Consider the following 20,671-nt stretch of genomic DNA (forward strand, 5'->3'; position numbering starts at 1 on the left):
ATTAATAAATCAGGGAAGTTAGGGGATAAAAATGGCTGAGGATTTCCCAGTATCTCTTACAGTGACTTACATACCAGTTGCCTATATAGTTTCTAACAAATGAACTCTGAGTAAACTTGAGATGTCACAAATACTTTAACCAAGGAATGAATGCCCCCTAAAATTCTTAATTTTTAACTATGCCTTAATATTGTAGATCATCTACCTCATTCCCAAGCAATGTTGCATTAAAAACAATTGGAGCAATCTTTAGCAGACACATCAAGGATTTTCACCTTTTCTCACTGAAAAATTGCTTACTATTCTGGGCAGATTATGCCTTTGGGATTTTCCCAGACAAAATGATAGAGATGGGATGTGCAGCAAAACCAGCAATATTGCCTTTCTGCAAATGAATTTCTACTTGCATTTCAAATTCCTTTTTCAGACAACATGTTCAGGACACCCCCATATTTCCTCTTTCTTGCAAAGTCTGCTGTTTCTTGGATAAATTCTCTTTGTGTCTCATCACTGTAGCTGGGATGAATATGAAAGAAGTGAGGGATGGAGCTGCAGGATCCATGATCCTCCTCACTGGAGTGATAGTGCAGCCTCTGGTATTCCCTGAACCAACCACAAATGCCAATGCCTTCTCTGCAAGACAGGTGTATGTTCCACTTATTAGGTAGTCAGAAGTCTCCATGGGGCAGTCATGAAAAAGGAAAGCTATCATGGTTTCACCTGATCCAGCCACCAAACCCAACACATCTGCTCACTCCTCCACCAGCAGGACCAGGCGGGGAATCAGAAGAATGAAATGAGAAAATCTGTAACTTGAGCCAAAGACAGTTTGTTAGGGACATCAAAAGCTGCAGACACAAGCAGAGTAAAATAATAAATTCATTCACCACTTCCCATAGACTGGTAAGTGTTCAGCCATCTGCAGGAAAACTGAGCTCCATCATGCATAGTAATGACAAACTCCATAACTCCAAACACTCCCCAGTTCTTCTTTCGTCCCTCCCCAGTCAGTGTTATACATTTTGGAATATCCCTTCAGTCAGCTGAGGTCACCTGTCCTAGCTGTGTCTCCTCTCATCTTCTTGCTAGCTTGGCAATATGAAAAGCAGAAAAAACTTTGGCTCTGTGTAATCTCTGCTCAGCAATAACTAAAACATCTCTATATTATCAACCCTGTGTTCAGCACAAATGCAAAACCCAGGACTCCAGCATATCAGAAAATGTTAATACAGCATTTAACAGACTGACAAAAGTAATGAAGTTCCTGACTGAGAACTACATGAAAGGCAACGTGTCTGCTTAAAAGACTCACAAAAGGGGAATTTCTATCAAAATTTTCAGGCATTTTTACAGTCTTTTAAAAAACCTTATAGTTTGCTTGAGAGGATGGATTTTTTTCAGTCAAAGTCTATCAGAGTGCTGAGAGTATGCACAATACCCAGTCTGACAGCAGCAGATCTTGCACAGTATTTATTTATGGCACATCTCCCTGCTGCCTGTGTCAGTGATGTTTCTGGCTTTACATCACAGATAGAACAGGTAGATTTAGAGCTTTAGAAAGAGTCTCAATGTGTCTGACCACCAGCTGACAGCACAGAGAAACAGCTATCCCTGCAGACACAATGTTTGCTTCAAAACAAAGTAAATAAGGACAGAACTCAAATATCTGTAAACAGGAAGGAAGCTGCACTTGTGGGAGTGGTTGTGTTAAATTGAACATTAATGTAGAATCTGGAATATAGTCTGTTTTCCTAGGATTCCTTCTTACCTCCTAGCAGGAGTGGGGTAGTGGACAAAGCATCTGTATCAATGTGGAGTGAATTGTCACAGATGCAGAAAAATAGACAGTGGTATAAACCAGCCTGAAGAGATTGCACCAGCTTCTGATGTCTCTGCAAAACTGCTAGTCTAAAATTACACTAAAAATCACCTCAAGGTCTTGTGTAAAAAGAGCCAATAAGAATTCCTCTGCAGCTACAGGTTTTTTGAAGACATATGCAAGTTTTGTAGGCTCTTCTGGCTGAATGTGTCTGCTAAGGGGAGGTAAGCCCATTTTGAGAAGGGGCTAATTCTCAAATATATCTAAACAGAGGAGAATAACAAATTACTGATAAGTTACATTCGTTGCTATTTCCTGAGACCCTTTGCACTGGTTACAAAATCAGGTGGCCATTTGGCATAATAGAAAATAAAATATTTTGAACCTGTATTTCACCCAGATGTCAGAAGATGTAGCTGGAATTCATTTCTTTAGACCTTTTCACATTAAATAGACTATGAGGAACCATAAATCCCTAGTAGCATCCCAGTTATTTATTCAGTGCCTATCTGTTTCTGATGTGTAACAACCTTTACTTCTCCTGGATTTATTAATTCCCCAGTAAGTTATACTACCTTTGAGAAAATAACACAGGCTAACAAATTACTCCTGTCTTTCTGCTTTGCCTTTCATTTGAGGTTTTCCCCAAACTGAGATGAACCAAATTACTAGGTTGAAGGGGTCTAAAGCATCTTTGTTCCACATCAGAAATATGAAGTTGTCCTCTTGCAGTAAGTAACCTAAGAACAAAGCTTATTTTCCTGGATGGTCCTGTAAGTGTCCTTTATCATGGTGGCTCCTGAATGAAGGGAAAAGCTCCTGTTCTGACATCCACTGCCTACTCTGGCCAAGAGCAACTCTTCACACCTGCTAGAAACACATTCCTTTGTTATTTCAGGATCACATTTCTGAAGTGAAACTGTCAGACAAAATGTAGGTCTGAGAATAACTGAAGGCAGACTGCAATTATGGGACAGCTGAAAATAGATATGTCATGCAACAGCCCTTGCTATCTGAAAGACAATGTCCACTCCTAGCTCAGCTCTTCACATAGACACACACACACACAGATATGCATATTTTGCAGGTGTGATTGAAGGTCCTGTCATCAGAAGGAAATTATTGCTGGATTTCCTACACTCCCCTGAATTTATGTTGTCGTGTATAGTAAAGTAAACATGAATGGTATCTAAATTCATTCTGGAACTATCTTTTCATTATGCTTGGGTAAGTAGACCAGATCAAGCCCATGCACATGTTCAAAGCCAGATTACAACAGAGAATACCAGCAGTATCTCACACTGGAGGCTATTCTTCATCTGTCACCTGACTTTAAACACAACCTTTTATTTTTTCAAGCTAAAGATAGATCTCAAACTTGTTAGCTTTTCAAAGCAGTAGATGTTTTCATTTTAACTTATTCAGAACAGGGACCAGGAGGTGCATATCTGTAAAGTGAAGTGTGACATTTGAGTGTGGATGCAATCAATGATTTAAAATCCCAAGCCCAGTAGCTCAAAGAAGTGAGTAGAAGAGTAGAGAGAAAAGCAGGGAGAGACATGTTGAAATAAAGAAATTAACAGAAGAAAAAAAAATTTATTAATTAAAAAAAAAAAAAAAAACCCAAAAAAAAACAAGAGTAAGCACTTGTGAGCCAGAAGAATCATTACCTTCCACTTTCAGTGTTGGCAGGTGACTTGCTTCATAAAAAAGGTTAGTTGCATAAGCTTTCCTCTAAATAAGCTTAACTGTGTGTAAAATAGAGGCATATGAAAGTACTGTGATTGTTATTATAATTTGCTGACATGTACAGAGAACTTTGAGGTAAATAAACAGGTCTATTCTAAAGAAAAAATGGACTAATGTTGAATACCTCATACCCATTCTGTACATTGATGTCTCCTTGAAATACTTTGTTTAAAGCACACATTGAACAGACAGCTGAAGTGCAGATAAGGCATAGGAAAAATGAAGATCTTTATAACATGCACAAGGACAGAGTATGTGAATGTGTCTTTGATGGAATTAAGGAGAAGGGTAAAAAATAATGTCTGTTGTGAATTGATTCAGTAGTACTTAAAAAAGTTTCAGTGGTTTACATCTACCAAAACCATCAAATAATACTCCAAAAAGAAGCTGAGAGCAGTTGGGTATTTTCAGCAACACAACATTTTCCACATGAATAAGACATTTTATATTGGTTCCGATCTTCGTGCAAAATAAATGTTTATACTTCCTTGTGACAAATAGAACAGTAAAAGATAGCATGATATATGTGACCTTTTTTTCTTACTGCTTCTTTGTTAATGTAAACCTTTAGGCAATCAACACAGGCTCTGCAATCAAGCCTGTATAGGTTTTATTCTGTTTTCTAAATACAATGCTTTGTGGCAAGAATTTTAGCCATAAGTTTAAGAGTTAGAGTAGTCAGGAAAAGTTGTTCTTTCAAATAAAGTTTCATAATTTTATTGCATGTCTTTATTGAATTTATTTGGCTATTGTAAGACAGGGCAGCCCCCACACAACCTATGTCAAGCACTAAAGGTAGTCAACACATTATCCAGCATGAGTGCTCAGAGAATGCTGCACCTAACATTTTGCAGAGATGTTGTCTGTCTTATTGTACAGCAATCTGAAATACAAACGAGAAAGAATGCTAAGAAGTTAAAAGCATTTCTTACCTTTCTACTGACAGCCTATACTTTACATATTCCAGAACATTCCCTAAAAAAGTTCCATTTAACAGTGAAAAAAAAAAAAAAAAAAAAAAAGAAGAAGTACAGGATCCCGTATCCCTTACTGGTACTGTCTGCCTTCAGCTTCCCTCAATTCCAGACTGTCTTATAATATTTCTTAATATTTATCTTCCTATTCCTTTTTGAAAAGCAACTTCATATAATTCAAAGAGAAAAGAAGAAAAAAACTTGTGTAAAGAGGAAAAAAACTATATCTATCCAGACTAAAAGTCTCTATTCTGATTCCTTCAAATTTTATATTCACAGGGCTCCCATTCAGCTCCAGGAAAGGAAAAAGCAGGAAAGGATGGCCAGATTTTCCACTTACTGATCTAAATGCTCATTACAAGTACTAGATCATGTTTTATGACATAATATTACATTCCTATGACAAAATTCTATACTAGAACTGTCTTATATTATATTATCTATAGTAGTAAAATAACAACACACATAATGTTGACTATAGCTACATAAGGAAATTATTTTCCCCAAGTATTGTGAGAAATCTTCCTAAGCATTATGTTGCCTTTTGAAATACAGCTGTAAAAAGAGCTATGTGATGGCATTTAAAGAAAAGGTCAAAGAAAATGGAGTCTTCTTTGTGATCTTTAAGTTACTGCTATGCTAAATTTATGTCTCTTCAGGACAACTGATTACAGCTCCTTTAATAAAAGAAAAAGAAAATTCTGTTTTTGTGATAGAAAGAAGGTGGGTTCAGAGCACCAACTCTTTGGTTTAATCATTGAGAACCACTAGTTTTATAAAAAATGTAGTTAGTGTTAAAAAATACTACAATCCTCTGAGATAAGTGACATAACACATTCTGAGATAAATACATGTGAGCATTTCTCAATTTGCAAAGGAGTATCTCCTAATATACAGCAAATTCCCTGAACTCTGGGGACATTTCCATTCACTTTAATCTGGTTTGGTTCTTTACAACAGTTTTGAGATGAATTTGAACTACTCTGAATAAACCAGTAAAAGAAGAAATATTTTTTCTGTAGAAGTTGGAATTTTTTTGCCATTTGTTTCATAAAGTTACTGTACCAGGTCTTTATTTTCAGAAGAATTTCATGGTTTTCTGTATCTCATCAGAATAAATAAGAGGGGTGTACATTTGTTTTAATTATGCTGAGGTTAAGTTCCAGTGAAATAAAAAAAAAAAAAGAGAAAAAAGAGTGGGATATGAAAATGTGACCTGAATGATTAGATTTTAACTGTGAAATAAATTGAGCAGCAATGCAAGCAATGTAAGGAATTCAGTGCAAAGCCTCAAACCATGAATATTTTTAAATCAAGTAACACATTAAAAATAAAAAAAAAAAAGAAAATGCAAAGATTAATGTCTTGGTTTGAAAGACAGATGTCTGCTAAGGAAGGCAGGAGCCTCCCTTGGAATGGAAAAAGTAAACCTCTTCTCTCTGAATTACTATAATTTTGAAATTAGGGGCTCTCAGTCGAAAAGATATGGGGGTAGGAATAACAGTTTCTTGGAGTCAGTAAGTCAGTCTCTCTGAATTCTTCAGAGAGAAATCAGAGTGCATTAAAGCCTTTGAGTGGATTGAAGTATATTAAGCCACACATAAAGTAGATATTTAAGTTAGTAAGTTAGTAAGTTTTAGGGTGAGTTCTAATGCTTTTAGTAAATAAAAGGTTTCAAATTCCAGAGTAACAGAGCGAGTTCTAGTAAAGGTTGAAACATACTGCTATCTTCAGCAAGAGGCTCCAGGCCCACAGACGTAGACAGGACTTAGATATAATAGAGCTATAGTAAGAATATTGCTTACACTTTTCAAATAGAACAAGATAGGTTTTATGCATAGTTCTATACGTAACCCAGTGTGCCAAGAAACCAGAATTCTAATAGATTAAGGAGTGGTGGTCCGAGTTTGCTTCTTAGCTTGTTGGGAAAATCCTATATAAGAGTATGTATTGGGGAGAGTTGGAGCTTTTAGCCATAGGCTTTTGCCATGGCTTTGCCATTGCTTTTTGCCATTGCCTTTTGAGACTGACATGCTTTGTAATAAGATGTGCTTTGTAATAAATAACCTTTTTAACTATTAGTTGCTATGCTTATTTAGGATAACCCGACAAAGTAGGAGGCTAAGAGCTCCAAAGTTGGTGCCATAGAGCACTGGAGGTTCAAGGAGAGGCTTTGGGTCTGAAACCCCTGGGGCAGCTGATCCCAGTGCCCAGACAGGAAGGGATGGGAGAGGCTTTGGGTCTGAAACCCCTGGGGCAGCTGATCCCAGTGCCCAGACAGGAAGGGATGGGAGAGGCTTTGGGTCTGAAACCCCTGGGGCAGCTGATCCCAGTGCCCAGACAGGAAGGGATGGGAGAGCTTTGGGTCTGAAACCCCTGGGGCAGCTGATCCCAGTGCCCAGACAGGAAGGGATGGGAGAGGCTTTGGGTCTGAAACCCCTGGGGCAGTGTCGGTCCAGATGCTCCAGCAGGACTCTCGGAGGCAGCAAGCTGTCCAGCAGGATGTCTCGACAGGCAGGGGGTGCAGGTCTACAGTGCAAGGAAAGCTCGGAGCAGCACTGAAGAAGGGTGGGGATGGGGCAGAGCAGCAGCCCGGCTCCCAGCGGAGCAGGGACAGGCGGGCTCAGGATCCCGGGCACACGAGCAGATGGGAATAGGTCCTTCTTTCAGTGGAGTAGAGGATAATATAGTCCCAGGTCAGTGGCTGCTCTTACGGCAGAGGATCACTTCACGGCAGAAGAAGCAACTGCAATTTGGAGAGAAACTCCCAGGTAAGAGAAGCGCAACAAGATGCTCTCCTCCTCTGAGCTCGGCCACTTCTTTTGTTTTTCTTAAGTACCCAGTCCTTAGTGTTTCCTAGCAAGTTATGGAAATAATTATCTAAGTAAAAAAGAACAAAAGGAAAGAAACCTAACCCCAACAATGAATTTGATAGGAGAGTCTATTTTTAGAGTAAGGCGGAAGGTTAGACCCTCCTTGTGCTGGTTTCACACGGCGGGGAGGAGCGGCTGAGGGACGAGCACAGGGCCCGGGAACAGGAGGGCTGTCCTCTCTCTGGGAGCTCCCTCTGCGGGCTGCAGGCACCAGTCGGGGGCGTGTGAGGTGGTTGGCGTCCCAGGCAGCCAAAGGAGGGGTTGTTTCTCTTCCATAAATCACATTGGTGACGCTAGCTCGCTCTCTTTGGTCTTCCGGCCTCAAGGCAGGTAGCCGCCGACAGCCCCACTCGGCCCCGGCTCCGGCTCGGCCCGGTTTCTTTCTCCACATGGCACGGCCGAGCGAGGGATGGGGGAACCGAAACCCTGTCCCTTCCCCCTGTTCTGAGAGGAGAGGCAGCCAGCTGACCAAGCAGTGAAAAGAAGTCCAGCCTTTTCCACGCGGTCCCTGTGGCCACCTTTTTCCCAGCTTGGCTTGGCCGAGCTGCTTCACTTTCTGGATGCAAGTTTAACCTTTCTAAAGCCTGGATTAGACACTAGATCTCCTGAGCTCCCCGGAATGAAAAGAATAAAGCAAGGAGTCCAGTGAAGTCAGTGAAATGAAAGCTAAGTTTTCCAGATGGGAAGAGATGCCACTGATAAGTAGCTTTTTTTTGTGGGCTATGAGGGGACTGTGACTACACTAAAATTCGTTTAGACTGTGAAATGTGCTTGAAAAAAAAAAGGACCTTTTGCCTCGAAATGGGGCTCTCTGTTTTGGGACTGGAAATAGGAAAAGAGACATTTAATAGAAAAAGAGATGCAGAGAATTTTGTCTTTCAGCAGCCTGCCTTTAAAAGTGGTACCCCAAGTGTGTAACATAATCCATAGCACAGCTATGGAAGGACTGTGGGGATAGGAGGAGAGTAATAATCTGCAATATTTCCCAGGCAGACGTAGATTATGAAAGTGAGACACCCCCTAAACCTAAACAAACAAAGGGAACTTTTCTCTCTAAAGTGAACTGAAATTATTATTTAAGTAAATAACTGACTGAAGTGCTCTCTGTATGTTGCTGTTAAGAAATGTGGAAGATGAGGGGAGGAGGAGGAGGGAATAATCTGGAAATCTTACTCTGAATTTTTTGTTTTTATGTTATTAATAAATTTATTCTTGTACCCTTTTAAGTTTTAAGCTGCCTTGATATTGCTCATAAATCCTATCTCTAAAAGAAATTAAATATATTAAAATTGGCAACCCAAGTCAAACCCTGACACTCATTTAGACTTTTTCCTTTTTTTTTTTTTTAATAGGAGTTTTGTAAGAAGTTACACTTAGTTCAATCAACTTCCTTGTGCATATAGGTTATAAATAAATAAATTTCAAGCCTATACTCTACATTGATTTTGGGTTTTTTCATTGTTTTTGCGTTAAGGGTGGTGGTGTTGTTCATTTTTCCTGGTTTATTTGCTTGTTGGTTTGGAGTATTTTTACCACTTAATTTTAAAATATAAACCAAGGGTCTAGGATATGTTGCTTTAAGAAGGTGATATCTTCTCTATATTCCTGGATAGAAACAGTACCAGAGTGATCATAGCTCTAATTCTGGTATACCCTTTTTGAGTCTGTGATAATATTATCACACAAATGAGTAAGAATTTTGCAGTGTCATAAAATAAAATGGTGTGAATTGGAAAGGACCTTAAAGATCATCTAATCTGAACATCCCTGTGATTTTGCCATCCAGCCTGGCCTTGAACACTTGCAGGAATGGGGGCCACACAGCTTCTCTGGGCAACGTGTTCCAGTACATCTCTGCTCTCACAGCAATAAATTTCTTCCTAACATCTAGTCTAAACCTCTCTTCTTTCCGTTTAAAATTGTTCTCCTGGTCCTATCACTATCTGCCCATGTAAAAAGTCACTCTCCATCTTTTTTATAGACCCCCCTTTAAATACTGACAGGTCACAATGTTTTATCCCTGGACCTTCTCCAGGCCAGACAACCCAGCTTTCTCAGCCTGTCTTTGTAGGAGACATGCTCCATCCCTCTGGCCATCTTTGTGGTCTTTCTCTGGATCCTCTTTGACAGGTCCATGTCCTTCCTGTGCCAGACCCCAGAGCTGGGTGCAGGGTTCCAGCTGGGGTCTCACAGAGCAGAGCAGAGGGGCAGAATCCCCTCCCTCCCCTGCTGCCCACGCTGCTCTGGATGTAGCCTGTGATGCAAGTGGTGGCTTCCTGGGCCGGGAGCACAGAGGGTTGGCTCATGTCCAGATTTTCATTCCCGAGAACCACCAAGTCTTTCGCAGCAAGGCTGCTCTCAGTGACTTTTCCCAGTCTTGCACTCACACCTGGCATTGTTCCAACTCAGGATGAGCAACTTGCACTTGGCATTATTGAAGTTCATTAGGTTCTTGTTGATCCACTTCTCAAGGCTGTCCATGTCCCCCTTAATGGCATCCCTTCCTTTCCTTGTATTAACTGAACCATTCAGCTTCATGTCCTCTGCAAATTTGCTGAGGGTGGACTCAATCTCACTATTTCATTCATAAAGATATTAAAGAGCATCATTCCAAGACAGAGCCCATCATCACTACTTTCCATTTAGCAATTCCTGTTCTTAAAATTTACCTGTGGTTAAATGTAACCCTGTTTCTGCTACATTGATGTGTCTTAGCAGCTCTAATATGTAGGTTCTAGCTCAAGGAACAAGTAAAATTCATACAATTATAGAATCACAGAACAGGCCAAATTGGAAAAGATCTCAAAAGGTCATCTGATCAAACATTTTGTAACAAAGAAAGGATCGATAACATTTCCTAGTACAACTTTCCATTTGCATCTTGCAAACCTCCTGTAGTAGGGAATCTGCCACATGCCTGGGAAGGTTCTTACAGTGAATGATTGCTCTTACTGTAAAAAATTTCTTTCTTAGGATGCGTCAAAACCTCTTCTGGGACAAGAAGTATTGTGTCTTGCCTTCTCCTCATGGCTCCTTGTGAAGAGGGAGCCTGTGATCTCTTTGTAGCTGCCTCTTTCATACTGGATTACTATGCTGAGTCTATTAGACTCTAGGGAGAAGAGATTATCTTCTTACAGTCTTTCCTTACAGAAAATATTTTACAGACTTTTGATTACCTTTATGGCCCCCCCCTTGGACCCACAGTCCATCTGTGTCTTCCCTGAATTACGAGGACCAGAACTGGAGACAGTGCTCGGGATGCAGCCTGACAAGCACTGAGGGGAGTGGGATGAACACATCTCTATTTCTGCTCACAATGTCCCTCTGGATGCAGACCAGGATATCCCTTGCCTTTGTTTTTACAGTGGCATGCTGCTGACTAATGGCCAGCTGGCTGTTCATCAGCCATGTCCCACTCAGAAATACTGCTTTCCAGCCACACAGCTCCTACTTTGTGCTGGGCTCTTTGGCTTCATTTTTGCAGCCTCAAGATTCTTCACTTGTCATTGCTAAACTTCATATAGCTATTTTAGCTTCCATCTTCCAATTTTTCCTGGTCAGTCTATTAAATAATTCATCCTTCAGATGTGTCTATCCCAGCACTCACTTCAGTGTCATCAGAACACTGAATGCTGAAGGTGGTTTTATTTCCATCATCCAGATCATGTATGAATTTACCCCCATCTCACAGGTTAAACATCTGATCTGTAATTTGACAGTTTGTCAAGTGAAGACTGTGGGAAAGTGAGTCAGAGACTTTGCAGGGGTCCAGACAAACAGCATCCAGTATTGTCCTTGTGTCCATGTAAGACATTATTTTGTTTTAGAAGGTGGTCTACAATGCCTCTTTGCAAATACATGCTGGTGCTCTCCATCAAGGCTTTTGGTTTTGTTTATAATAGTTTTTGGAAGGACACATTTTATTACTTTCCCAGGCACTGCAGTAAAACCAATGAGTCTGTAATTTCCTGAGTCCCCTTTTGTGTACTTCTTGTGGATTGATGTGACATTTGTCCTCTGGTCATCAGGAAACTGAGTTACTGACATTGTTAATACCTAGGACTCTGATAGATTTCCATAGTGAATAAATCAGATTCATTTGTGTGTGAACGTTCTTCCTAACCTGTGAGGCTCGATGTTCAGTTGGTCAGGGGATGAAGACTGTTTAGACAACTCAGCCCACAGGAGAGTAAATAAAGTGAATTTGACTGTTACTGAAATGGTAGAAGATGGATTAGCAAATTAAAACTAAGTTTTGACTGGTAGATCTTTCCAAACTACTGAGGCAGTGAGAAATCAGAACAAATAAATAAATAAGTAAATAAATAGCCTAGATTCAGGAAGTTAAAAATACAGAGAATAACGGAAATTACTGGGATTAGGAGAGAGGTGTGGAAAGAAGGTAATTTGCTTCTCACTGAAAACAGGGAAGGAAAGCCACTTGGAACAATGGTACATCTACTAAAACTGGAGAAGTTTAACATTTAAGAGTGGAATAAGATTGTGTCGTCCAGAAAAATATTGCCAGATGAATACATTCCCAAATGTTCAGTGCAAGGGACTTAGACAAACATTTATTATAAGAGGTTAAGAGTGATAGAAGGTCCAATAAATAAGCAGGTTTTTTTAGAATTTGTGGTTTATTCCCGTGGTGAAATAACTGAAGGAGTGCCCAGAACTAACAGCAAAATTGGATACATCACATCATTTATTTTGAATAGAAACATTGCTAGATTGATCTTGAAGAATTTAATAGCTGAATTATATTGATATTGATCTTTTTCTGCTTCTGGTTGCAGACAAGGAGTTACACTTGATAGCCATATGTAAAAGAAGATTGGAGTAACATTAATCTGACCAGTGACATATTTTAGAGGCTAATTTTTGTGTTGACTTTATTGAAGCTACCTCAGCTGTGTTTCTTCCTGATAGAAGCTAGTAACAGTGAGAAAACATCAATACTGACTGTTGCCCTTCCTGACTTTGTAGTGTAACTAAAATATCCACTTAAATGCAGTTAGATGGAGTCCCTTTGAATCACCTCAGAAGAAAATACTTCTATAAATAAAAGGGAGCTTGCCCTCCCCTTGCCAGTGACAATTTTCCCAGTTTATCTGTCATAAATGCTTCAATTTTAACAGAATCTGTATACCACCTCTGCAAAATGTATCAGTGGATTTGAATTTGCTATGGCTTAAACCTTCTTAAAAAAAGTCCTTATACATATGTCTGTTTAATAAAGGGCAAGCTGACAGACAAATATTGACTGTAACCTGGCAAAAGACCTTCACATTTTGCTGATACTGAAAAAAATGAACTTTTTCCAATGATCTTCAGAGTTAAACCCCCCATTGACTTTATGTATTTCAATTCAACTTCTGTCAGCATACTTGAAGCAAAAATCCATTGTTAAGTCTGAAAAAATGGCAATATTTTTAGTGTTTTATTCAAGTGATTACATAGTATAAAATATCTAATTCTTAATACAGATCCTGTTTTCTGTCACTGGCCACTGGGCAAATGTAGATAAATCTCTAATCTCTCATTGTCAGTTTCACGTGAGCCATACAAAACTGTGATGGTGCTAGTCTCCTTTTTAGACATGAAGAACTTTATTCAGTAATACATCAGGTAAAAGTTGAATATGTACCACATGCACAAAAGCCACAACAGCAACCCTATCTGATAACAACCTCCCATAATTCCCTGTTCTTCCCATTTTCAAGACTTTCTTTTTACTGTTAGAAAAATGTTATCTGCATAGTGATCTAAATTCTCTGGGGCAGCATGCATCATATTCCCATAAAACTGGACATTTTTCAGGTAGTCACTAAGAATACCAAAACCAACATATCCTTTTCTCCTACCTTCAACTTCTGGAAATTCTGTTCCAGAATTATTAGCCATACTTAAACCAGGCAATCCTGAGCCTTGAGTGACAACATAATTGCTCCAAAACAACTAATTATAATGTATGAAAATATAAAGATCTATCTGATTAGATTCTCTCCACATAAATGCTAATTAAAAATTTTATTACCACATACAAAAACATTACATAAACCCCCTAAATGTTGTTAGAGATTGTTTTAGAATGAACATATATTGACTGCTGTGCTCCAGAATATCTGTTTCTCGTGAAAAGAAAGAATGTGTTTGTCAATTGATATCTGCTGAGGGATGATACAGTTAGGGCAAAAGACAACCAGTCCTGTTCTGGTGCATGTGCAAGTACACAATGCTTTATGAATGGAAGAGGTGTTGAATATGCAAGAGAATGGATTGGGAATTCTGTGTTAGCTGTTACCTTGATGATAAACTTGCATCTTCCTGAATCTCCTTGAATAGCAAGCATTCAAGGAGAGTAAGGAAAGGAAATAACAAGGTAAAAGTGTATAAAAATTTCACTGATCGAGCTTTTAAATATTAATGGCTTGATTTCTTCTGCAACCTTATATTTCTGTAGTAATTTTAGTAGTAGTACTAGTAGTAGTCGTCATAGTAGTAGTATAGCTCTCTCTGACTTTCCCAAATCTTGGGAAAGCCAAAAGACATAGAGATTATTATGTAGATTTACAATACATTTCTATTCCTGAAGACAGAGAGAGACACCTTGGGTGGGCTTTCCAAACTTATAATGATTGTTTGTGTCAGCTGTGGAATGGAGCGTGATAAAAGTTCCTACAACTACTGTAACATGCAGCTGTTTTGCTAGACATGCTAGAAATTATTCCAAGATTTAAAAATTAATTGATTAGAATATATAGAGTAAAAATTATGAAACTACTGTAAGTTATTTTGAAACTGAAAAACAAGCAAAGCCCCAAACCCCCTAGCAGAATATTGTACCCCAAGAGATACAGACTGGACAGGGCTCACTCCTGTATCAGACAATGTTTTGCAGGAGGTGACCACCAGCTCTGCTCCTGCTGTGATGCACCTGTGACTGCAAATCTGCTGTGAAGTAGAAAACAAAGCCTTGACAGGTACAGGTATTTTATTGATGTTACTAACCCACAAAGGTGACCATTCAGTCTTAGGCCACAGCTCACAGGCCATCAGGACTCATGGATGTCTGGACGTCTACCTCTGATTTGAGAATTCAGGATGAATTTTTAGTCTGTTTCAGTGTTCAAAACTTGGACATCATCCAGATTGAATCCCATTCTTAAGTGGAAATTTGTTTAAGTTCATCCTGTTTCTCAGAGATGTTTTATTAATGTATGTAAGCACATAATTCTGTGAACATATGTCTTCATTGTAGGGTTGTTTTCCTTCACAAACCTTATTTATATGAAAATGCATGATACTTGAGGGCTGGGGGAAGCTAACCAATATTAATAAAAAGATCCCAAAACAGGTATTGGTCATGGTCTACCAAATCATGACAGTATTTGTGTGAGTTCTGGTTTAGCCAGAACACAATTAAAATAAATAAAATAACACTCTTGAAGATAGAGTAACAGATGGAATCTACAGCTTCTTATACACCAGGCATTAAACTGAATTCCAATCTACCAGACTATAACCAAAATAAAAATGTTAAAAATAATAGCAAATAGCGTAAAAAAGGAGATAAAACAAAAGTATTTGTATTAAATATCAAAATTTTTGAAAGACAAAGATGACAGTGATTCCAGTGTCCAGAGGATAATAAACCAACTAGGGACTCTGGCTGTAGTTACAGAAAAACTGATGGGAAAATGGTTCAGAAGCCAAAAAAAATGCTTGCAGCAAAACTCTGACAAATGAAATAATGGGAAAGCAAAGCTCTGAGAGAAAAAAGGTGATGGCTTAAAATAACTTTCTTTTAACACTTGTGAATCATTGTATATGTACACATTGTATATGTATACATGTATATGTATACATTGTATATGTAGGCTCTGATAAGGCATTAAGAAATATTACTTTTGTTATCGATGACACAGACTGTCCTTAAGACAAGCTTCATTGGACAGCTCAGAAATTCTCCATCTATAGTACTACAGTACTGGGAAATCTAACACCTGAATATGGGGCGAAGTGCAAACTTATTCCTTCAAAGAAAATTTAAAATCCCATACTGTCCCACCATGTTAATTAGTGAAAAACTACAGTTCTTAAGGAACACTCAATACATTTCCCAGAAATGTTTGAAAAATTGACAAAATTTAACAATATTCATCAAATAAGGTGTGTTACATTGGAAATTGTTATCAAATTCATGTAGAAGGAGGAAAGAGTATCCGACTTCCAATACACATTTGCAGGCCCCACAACTGACTGAATATATGCTCATGAGGCAAAATAGGAATGACATTTTCAGACAAGATTTAGAACATTCCTGAAAGAAGTAATCAAAATAATGACATTCACAAAATGTTTCTAGTTTTAATGAATATACTATGAGAAGATGTCTCTGGAAACATCTATTACAGTTGTTTAATTTCTCTTTTCCCCCTGCTTTATGAAATGATAGTAATGAAAATGAAAGAATTTCATTATTCTTGCTTTTAATGCTTTGCTTTTCAAAATGCTGCTGCAACAAATTCTTTTAGATACCTCTTAGGGGTATTTTCTGCATCAAGGTCTTTTTCAGATATATGGATAGCAAGAATACTGTGATACATACTTCATTGCCATGTAAGGCAAGTCTTCAACTTCACTGTCACGGTAAGGAAAGTCTTTGCACACTGTGAAGGGAAGATAGATGTTATAGGGGAGATCAACAAGGACTGGTGGTGACCAAATATGATTTTCTATAAATTTGATACTATACTTGAATAATTTGCATCAATTATTTAAAAGGTAACATAAATTTGCAGAAGGAAGAAAAATGCTATGGAACAAAGATTTTTCAGAATTATAAACAAGAAAATTCTGGTTTTCAAGGAGAGGGTTAAGTCTGGCTAATAAGCAGTTAATGAAAGAAAAATTACATATGTGCAAAATTTCTTTTGTTTGAGTGTGCAGTATGCAATGTGTATAGAAGCAGACACAGTACACAGAAAATGGTGAGTCTGAAAATAGTCCAAGGGTCTACTTTTTCTGCAGCACAGCAGGCTCTCCAGATGAGCTGCTGTGACAAAAAGTGCCACAAGCAGTAGCATACTAGAGTTTAGGAACAGACCTTGTTTCCAAGTAAGGCATTCTGTGTAATGAAATGTTATTCAGGTTGCTGCATGTTAACAGGAACTGAAAAAGAGAAGGGATGCAAAAGCACTGAGAGCTCTCAGTATGCTGAAACACTTTTATATGTCCATTTGTATTAAAACGAAACTTGTTGGTAAGTGTTAGGAAAAAAAAACCTATTCTCATAAATATAGCTTGTAAGGGCTCTTGATCAACCAGAAAAGCCATACTTCAAAGGTAACTTGTTTAAATTAGACTTGAAGAACAACTTTTTTAAAGTAATGACAATTAACATTAAAAACAAACTATCAAAGGAAATATTGAAGTCCATTTCTGGCAAATTCAGGTCAAACTGGAACCTATTACAGAATTACACTTTGGAAAAAAATGTGATGGACTGATGAGTATCCAGGTAGCTGAGGGAAATTGAAAGTCTCTGAAACGTCAGGTGGGAGATTGGATGAACTACAGGTCTTTCCTGATCGTCAGCTCAGTAAATTTCTTATAACAAACATCTTGTTTGTGAGAGCCCAAAGGAGATTGCTTTATCTTGTTAGCATATTGTCACAGACAAATAGAGATGTTATATCACATTTTAGGAGTTCAGTTCTTCAAGGACTCATTTTCTCCCAGTTTGGCAATGTTTTTCCTTGTTTCATTGATTTTAACAAGCTGAAAATGTCACAGGCATTCTCTGCAAATATCACCAAATGTTTTGTGTGTGCAACTGTTTCCATAATAATTTAGATTGGATGGTATCCATCCTTCTAAATTTGGGCAGGAGTGGGGGGAGAGAAGGAAGAGCAGAAAGGGAGAGACCAAGAGAAGCAGAATATTTAATTTTAATTTTTTTGCAATTTTCTGAAGGAGAAATATTCTTTTCCTTGCTGATGTGCATCTCTGTGAACAGACAGCAGATATAAAAGATACTTCACATATGGTTCTACAGTTTGACTCTCATGATTCTTATTTCTGTGTGAAAAGTTTTATGTCACTACAAAATATTACTTATTGATTACACTGATTTCACTGACAGTGAATACAGACCCATTTCATGTTTTGGGATAAGCTTCATGTGAAATCATATTCTTAGCTTTTCTATTTTGATGCTTCTTTTGAGTCCCTAAGTAGGGAGTTGGTTTTTAGCATCTGATTTATTTATATCTTACTTTTAATTGTCACAAGAGAGAACAAATAGGGGATGCACCAAAGAAGAAGCTGATGAGCAAGCAATGAAATGGACTGAAGACATTTAATTACTGTCACCTATGTTTTTTCTATGTTTGAATCTATGGTGAGTCCATGAAAAACCTCGAACTCAAGCATGTAAGCAGCAATGCCCACAGGAGTGCTTCCTGCACTGGCTGACCTTGCTCTTGCTGTTATTTTGCTCTGCAGCCTCCCTCATGGTTATTGCCCCTGTGTTTCTGTGCACCCTGGAATAAAGAATTACATCTTACATTCCCCCTCTCCATTTTGTCCTTCGTAGAATATTGTTTCTAATTCTCTTTGTCTGTCCTTTTTTTTTTCTTTGGACTTTGTGTGACAAGACTACTGGAGATTTGTCTAAACCACCTGAATGCATTCCTCTATATCCTGTCAACAAAATTCACGTGATGAAATATTGGAAGGGTAATTTGGAAGAAAGAAGAGACTTGATCTCACAATTATTTTCTTAATTCTAACCAAGCCCCATTTATCCTTCTAGATGTGCATCCATTTTGTAAAATTATCTTCTTCAGAATTATTTGTAACGTCTTCAGCCTGAGACTTATTCAAGTCATTGCATGAGTCTTGTAACACAGTGTAATAAAATCTTGTGTGACTGATCACTAATAAAGACATTTGAGATGGCAGAATTATGTAGGATAAGAATGACCAGACAGAAGAGGTGAAGCAACTTTGATAATTATCTAAATGAAAATAAGATTTTCACTTACACAAGATTTCTTTGAGATACTTTCTGAATTTAACTAAAAATCTTAAGACAAACATGCAACTTCAGTATTATTTTAAATAGCAGCTCTCTTCAAAGCATCAGAAACCAGTTTGCAAAGACACACAGAAGAGACAGAACATTGTGCAATGTCAGTCTCATCTGTTACAAATCCACAGGAAAAAAACAAAACAGCAATGAACATGTACAATGAACAAATACAAGAGCACAGAAGTGGTTTACAGGGATGTTATAGTTTTTCCAGCAATAAGTAAGAGGTGATTACTTGGGCATCAAGCGTTCACTGAGATGGCAACACAGCAGACACTGACCATAAGAATTTAGGCCAAATTTGACGGAATACTTTAAGAACATATTTTCATTCACAGTCTTGCACAGTGACCAGCAACCATCTTTAAAGGAACTCTGGAACAATAGATGAAAGTTTTAAACATTTCCTTAGCAGTGTGATGTGGTTCTTCAGAGGCAAAAGGGGTGAATATGTAGAATTATCTGGACAAAAATGGAAATGAAGTGTGGGACTGGAATATTACCTGCTACACTAATTTTCTGCATCTCTACTACAGATGAAAACACGGAGCAAAAATTACAGGAGAAGGAATAGAGAAGGCTAGACTATGGATACCTTAGCTTTATAGTTCATCTTTATAGTTCAGCAAAAAAAAAAAAAAGAAAGAAAAAAAGAAAAATAAGACCTAATGTATGCTGAAATTGAGACAGCACTCATAAATACCTTTTATTTTAGGTAATCATAAACAGCATGATTTTGAGCCATTCACATGGCAACACAAATGTGGTCTGTGAAACTTAAAAACTGTAAATACCTTTCTCACCATTGTCAATACAATCACTTGCTTTGAAAGCAAAGTGCTGTGCTAGTGCAAACAGCAATATGTACGTTGCAATAACATAGTTAAATACACCACACATTTAGATATGAGAGCAATTTTACCACTGAAAGAGTAAATAATTTGTACCATTGCACTGAAACACTGATAAGAAGCATAAATAGCAAACTTTAAAAGAGAAAGAAGAGCAAAAAAAGCAAAAGTAACTGTGAATAAAGAGGAAATGCACCAAAAAAAAAAAAAAAAAAAAAAAATGGAAGAAGCAAAATTTAGATAGGCAGGTTAAGAGAAAACCAGATCTCCTGGTGCATGCTGGGGATGGGTCCTCTTCTGTATCTAGCTGCCTGGAAGAGGAAATTGACCCCCATGTGCCTACAACTTCCTTTCAGGGAATTGTAGGGAGTGACAAAGTCTCCCCTGAGCTCCCTCCCAGTGCTCCCTCAGCTGCTCCTCATAGGAATTACCCTCTGGGTGTGCTCCAGCACCTCAATGTGTTTTCTGTCATGATGGGCCCAGAACTGGATGCAGAACTTGAGGTATGGCCTCAACAGTGCCAAGTACAAAAGGACAATCCCTGCCTTGGTCCTGCTGGCCACACTTTTGCTGATGCAGGCCAGGAGGCCATTGGCCTGCTGGACAACTCCTGGCTCATTTTCAGGCACTATTGACCAGCTCCTTTTCCAAAACACTCTGCCCCCAGCCTCTAGCTCTGCATGGGCTTCTTGAAACCCGAATGTAGGACCTAGCACTTGGATTTGTTGAACTTTAGCCAATTGATCCAACCTTTCCAACCCTCCAACAGATTCACACTCCCATATAACATGGTGTCATCCATAAACCTAGAGAGGGTGAATTCAATCCCCTCATCCAGATCATCAGTAAAGATATTAAGCAGCACTGGTCTCAGTGCTGATCCCTGGGAGACACTATTGGTGAGTGGTCCCCAGCTGGGTACAGCACCATTCACCTTCACTCTCTGGGCCTGGCTTAACCCAGCAAACAGAGCACCTGTCTAAGCCATGGGCTGCCAGCTTTTCCAGGAGAATTCCATGGGAGATGGTATTAAAGGCTTTGCTGAACTCCAGGTAAACAACATCCACAGCCTTGCCTTCAACCTGGTGGCATGTGGGCCACCTGGCCATAAAAAGAGATCAAGGTCAGGCAGGAGCTGCCCTTCCTAATCCGAGATAACTCCTTGGTTGTCCTGTATGTGCCCGATGATGGCAGTCAATGTGCCTCATGATTGTCAGGCACCAGGGTCAGGCTGACAGGCCTACAATTCCCCAGATCTTCCTTGCAGCCCTCCTTGTAGTTGCACTTCCCATCGGCCAACCTCC

This window comes from Oenanthe melanoleuca, chromosome Z (genome assembly GCF_029582105.1).
Source record: "Oenanthe melanoleuca isolate GR-GAL-2019-014 chromosome Z, OMel1.0, whole genome shotgun sequence".
NCBI lineage: Eukaryota > Metazoa > Chordata > Aves > Passeriformes > Muscicapidae > Oenanthe > Oenanthe melanoleuca.